Source organism: Rattus rattus, chromosome 5 (assembly GCF_011064425.1).
Source record: "Rattus rattus isolate New Zealand chromosome 5, Rrattus_CSIRO_v1, whole genome shotgun sequence".
In the NCBI taxonomy this organism is placed as follows: Eukaryota; Metazoa; Chordata; class Mammalia; order Rodentia; family Muridae; genus Rattus; species Rattus rattus.
This window is the reverse complement of record NC_046158.1, coordinates 129,520,963-129,527,030: the sequence shown is the minus strand read 5'-3', so window position 1 is coordinate 129,527,030 and position 6,068 is coordinate 129,520,963.

Below are 6,068 nucleotides of genomic sequence, written 5' to 3'. Positions count from 1 at the left end.
TGTGACATCAGAGCTAATACCAGTTGGACACATAGGGACATACCATAGGTCATTAGAAGCTGAGATTGGGTAAAATCCCAAGGAAGAAGTTCCCCCACGAGGCTAGGTGTCCCATTATTGCTGGGTTCATGGAAGGTCTATGACCCATTGATCTTCTTCATGTCCAGAACAAGAATGAGAATTGGAATTTCCAGGAGTAGATGAAGAAGCTGATGGCAGTGACTTTATGCTGAGGTTTATTCATTCAGTCAATAGCAACAAATAGAAAAATAAGGACTATAAAAGTAAGAGGGTCTGTCATCAGGCTGTATCAAAGAGGCTGAGCCCTAGCAAGGGTTATTTTTGTTTCTCAACCTCTTCCCTTAGCCAAAGTATTCCCTGTGCCAAATGCCTGTGAGCCTGTAACTCTGAACCCTGCAGGGCTTTTTTGACTCTAAACCTTGGTGGATTTCTTCCTTCTGGAAGTCAGTCTTCTTTGAGGGATGGTCTTCCTTCTGGAAGCCTGTAGTGATTTTCTATAAACAAATACTGTAGAAAGCCAGAGAAAGGGGCTGGGTTATCTACCTGGACAGTCCTAACAGGGCATTCTAGAGATCTCTGATTATGCCATGGTGAGTTCTTACTACTCAGCCTTCCTTCCTGGTAGAATGATGTGCAGGTCTGGAATGCCATTCAGGATGCTAGGCTGTTAAGTGGTTACTTCTAAGCACTATCCCAAAAGGAAATCATAGACCAGGAATTTGAGTAGATATACAAATAAAAGTTGCTGTCACTCAGTTCACCTAGCCTTGGGATTCATAAATTATTCTCTGGATTCATAAATAGCACTGGAAGATTGAGTACTATCTTTAGGAAACATCAAGTGACTAGATCGTGCCATGGCAGGGAGACTAACAGGGTGTATCTGTGTGTTAGAGAGAGTTTTACATGGCGTAAGATATGTAGTAAGATAGTGTTCTGTAAGGAAAATCTATAGTCTGGGGCCCCAGAGGGCAGCTGACCCATGGGTAGGACCTAGTCCATCATGTGTTCTCCATGGTAGGATATTCCTTCCTTCACTTAAGTATTCAAATCTTTAAACCCACTTCTTCCACTAAGACTTGCTCTGTTGGGGTCAAAGGTGATTTCATGGCACAAACTTATAAACATGAGTTGGAGTGTAAGTTTCTCCTAGGAAAGCCAAACTCAGCTGGCAGGCACTTACCTCCTTCCTCTCTCTGGCACCCTACTTCCCTCCTTATAAATAACAAGCTCACAATTGTCGGGTGGATGTCTCTGAGATCTGGTTTGTTTGTTTGTTTATTTTTTTGTTTTTGTCTTTTGCTCATAGTTGCATGCATTCCACAAAGGGACTCACTCAACCTTTCCACAACAGATGATAGAGTTCAAACAGAAGAGTGGTTAGTGGTGTTGGAGGTTAGACAGTTACATGATGAGCTCCTCGTGAGTTTGAAGGTAAAGCCGGCAGATGGTGCAGATGATATGTGTGCCAAGTGCTGACTGCTCACAAAGAGGGCTGGGAGTATTCAGGGAGAAGAGCCGGATTATCTGCCTGCTGGGCTAGATTTTATGTGTACAGCAGACTTTCCTTAAGACCAGTAGAGGGCAACAAAGGCTAGAGAGAGGCTATGTAGGCCTTGGCCCTGCCTGGACAATGTAGACATGTGGATGCTTAATTAATGCAAATGTGTCTTAATCATCCTCAAATGGGGCTCCTGGTGAGGGTTGCTATGGTCACAGGTCTCTGTCTTCCACATTAGCTCTGTATGTCCAGGTCTAATTCAGGCAGTGCGTGACTGTGCTATGAGTCCTGGGTACCCATAGCAGTTACTACAAGCAATCCTGCACCTCTTCCTCCTGCCACATTCTAAGAGTCAGTGGAGGTCTCCCTGACTGTGAACCATGATGGAAATGAGTGGTCTGGTAAGCTTTGTTCCCAGCTTCTATGTCACCACTGTGCCTTGAAACAACACTGGTAGGTAAGGTAAGAGCAGAGGCAACTAAATAAAAAGGCAGAAGAAATAAATATAGACTCAGGGGGCTCATATAAGCTCTTTTTTTTTTTTTACTGTTCAGGCTTCAGCTTCAGGTCTGGCAAAGAGGTTTATGATACTGGGTAGTTTTATGCCTATGTATTAAGTTGAGTTGTGCTTTGTGTCACCTAGCATACCAGAAATGTGTCAAGAAAGCAAGACATCAGCCTGTTTTCAGGTGATGAGAGAAGCTTGGAATTGATGTGTATTTCCCTCAGGTCACGCAGAACGGTTGGGCAGATGAGGCAGTATTCCACATATTGGAGCAGAATTGGATCCTGATCTATGTCATACACTTCTAATCTTGGACCTTGTATGTAAAGGTTGCTGTGGTAGAGGCATGTTTCTCTTTATGTTCTCTTAAGAGCTGCTGAGGGTCATGGTACAGGTGGGAGGGGAGAAATTTGAGGACCATGCCTTAATGGGGTAGATTTCAGTCACGATACCTTAACCAAATACTTTCCCTGGGGATCCATGTAGAAGTGAATCATGATGACTTCTGTAACCACATAGGGATGACTCAGAAACCAGAACAGAAGTGCAGTAGGTCTGCACCAGCTGCTGTTGTAGGGAAGGCATTCTTGGCTATGGTGTATATCAGGTGACCTCAGTGGGGTGACAGGAACTAGGCTGGTGCCTCCGTGAGTGATGTTACTGTCTTGCTGTTCTTGTCCTCCTCATTAAAGGCATACATGATTACTGTGGGTTTTTTTTTTCAGTTTGCTCCATAAAGCCATGTATGTCTGTTAGCCCTAATATCAGAGACTAAGGCAACACACGGTTAGACAGTCATGTAGAGAGGCTGGATCTCTAGAGGTGAACCTTGACATCTCCACATGCCTGTGGCTTGGGACTGGAGAAAGTGTTGAGCCTAGGGCTGACAACGGTATGCTCAATGTTGCTTTTCATGGCAAAGTATATGTTTTAATTATGACATGACTGGAGTCTTGGAATTCTGTAAAATTCTTATAGAAAACTTCAAAACAAAACCCAAAACAAACAAACAAACAGGCAAAAACCCAAAAACCTCTGTGGCTGTCTTTGTGCCCATCTCCATTGAAACAATGCTAACTGATAGAGCCAAAGGATCTTAAAGGTTCAGAATCCCAAATACAAAAGGTTATGTATATTCATTAAAGAGTCTAATATGTTATGTCTTTGTTGTTAAGTAGCATTTTTTTCATCCCAAGGGTCCTGGCAAGAATCCTTTCTTCACATTCCCTAGGCAAAGTTTGTCTCTCCAAGCAACCTTGACCCCATCTTCCATTCCCCTATTGGGTTTTATCCTGAATTCTTCTTCCTTACCTGTTGTGCTAAGTGCTCCATATGCAACTCCTGGGTGTGTTTCGGAGTCCATTTTCCAGAGTCTTTTATCCATTTCTTACCCCTGTGATTTTCCTGGCTGACAGGAATTATGAACTATCCTCCTCCAAGTATAGCAGTTGTTTGTGGCACTGTGCTAGGGCTATTTTACCCAAGAAGAAAAGAAGAAGAATGGAGTTATATCAATGTCCCAGCACATGCTTCCCTTCTTTGTTAAACAAGTGCAAAGGAACCCACAGAAATCCCAATGTGCACAATTAGGCTAAGGATTTTTCCATCATATCATATCCGGAGCTTTGTTCCTTCCCAGAACCCACAGGAGGAAGGGACAAGTGGAGATGGTGAGCTTGAAAAACTGATAGTACATGGGGATGCATATCATATTTAGCATCTAAACTGCCCACCTGCCTCTTTCTGTCTTGCTCTGGGCACATGATAGAGAATCCCTGTGGTCAGTGGACATGCCCTTGCTGAGGGCTTCTGAGAGAGTTTCAAAAATGCTTATCTAGGAAACATCCCTCTACATGTCTCTTATGGCAAATGCACCCTCATTTTTACATAGCCATTCATGTTTGTTTTTATCATATTATTGTTATTGAATAATTCATAATGCTAGCACATACATGTACACACACAGACACACACACAAAGAGAAAGAGAGAGAGAGAGAGAGAGAGAGAGAGAGAGAGAGAGAGAGAGAGAGAGAGAGGATTCCTCTATCCTTCTTCTTTCTCTGGTATAATTTTCTTAGCACAGTACCTGATCATGCTAGCCTCTCACATTTCCGTAAATGTGTTGTGTTTGTTGAAAGTATCACTTCAAGTGAGTGAGACATGAAGTTAGAGGTGGTGGAAGATGGGTGGATCTGGGAGGAGTTAAGAGGGAAGAGTGAGGGTGAATTTGATCAAAGTACATAATATTAAAGAATTAATAAATGTTATATTAAAAAAATGGACCGATGGCTGAATGGATGGATAGCTGAATGGATGGATGCACTTGTCAAGAACCAATGTGTTTCAACTCTTTTATTATCCTAACATAACGAACCCATCAGTTGCCATGCATGTTGTAAGTTTCATAATCTTGATTTTATAGCATCTAGGAGGAAAATTCAACATTGTCCATTGAGTCGGTGTGTGCTCTATTTATGCCATAGTCATTGGAGCAGCCTCTTACTGCATCCACATACTACCAGTGCTTCAGCAGAAAGCCATTGTGTTGTTGACTGTGAAACATTGAGTCAGTTGTGGAAGGAGTTTTTAATGGAACTTAAAAATTAGTGGAAATTGGTCAAGAAAAGTAAAGCAGGCTGCAAGGAAAGGCAAGAAGTAGTTAACATGTGATTGAACAAATAAAATCACTGGCTTACAGGGGTGCCTGGGACTCAGGAGGCCCCACGCAGTCTCTCTGGATAGTCAGTGCAGTCACAGAGGTTTCAGGGAGAGAGGACAGATGACACTTCTCAGGGACACTGGATTTATAGCAGCTTTTCAAAAGACGTCTGGCTAGGGATCAAAAAGAAAATTATCTTCTGCAATGCTTCATTTCCTTAAATTTACAGCATCAATAATTCCTTTGGCTTTCACTGCCTAGCCCTGCAGACTTAGCAGGTGGAGACAGAGCATAAAGAAGACTTCCAGGGTCCTTCTATGACAGATACAGATCAGCCTTTCCCTCAGGACAAATAGGGCCATGGACCTTGGTTTCTTCTCATTCTGCAGGTTCTAAATCCTGGCACACATCAGAATGGACCTTTTCCCTGCCCCACAGTTTCATAATTCAAGGTAGAAAACATCCTGTAGCATGATCTGTAGGTTTCCCAGGTCCAAGACTTGGATCACTGAATCTGTCCCAGTTGATGGAAAAGTATATGCCATCCACAAGGAACACAGAAAAATATTAGGGCCAATCTGTGTACCATGTAGCACATGTGGCCAACCTTGTCAACAGCACTAAGGATGTTTATTAACTAACCCCAAGACATTTTAAGTGTTTCATTGAAGCTACACTGGTGAATTTTTCCTCCAGTCAAACATCTGCTCCCCAAAGCAGTCATTTTTTAGATTGTCTACCTGCCTAACTCCTCCATGCCTCTCAACCTAGAGTGGCCTCCTCTCCTCAGAAGGTTTCTCATTCTTCTGACTGCTGCTTTTTATCACATTGATTTCTCCAGCTCTAATTTTGATGTCCTCTGGAAAAAAGTTCATTCCTTCTTTGTTTTGAGATCCATTGGGGCAGAGATTGGAAATGGTGTCTAACATAGGCATGGTTGACACTTATTTCTAAGACACTGATTAATTACATCCTGCTGTTCTAAGGATCTTCTGTGTATTCCTCAGCTCTATTTCACTGTCAAACCTTTGATTGGCTAAGAGCTCCTAATCTGTTTCCTTAGTCATGAAACCTATGGGGTCTCAAGCCAAGCACTCTGGGCACCTTCTGTATCACATAGATGAATGTATGTGAAGAGAATGCCATTGCCCACATTCATGTCCTTAGCAGTATCTGCACTTCCTTCTTGATGTTGTTGAATCATCCTGGACCTGAAGATCTCAGAGCCTTTTTTTAATTGGCACTCAGTCTGCATGGGGCCTATGTGGTCTGACTCTTGCTGTATCTCTGCTGCCATACATGTCTGTCTCCATGAATGTGGGCATTAGGAGGGGCTCCATCCAGAAGCCTCAGTCCCCTTCAATGAGGAACTTCATTTGT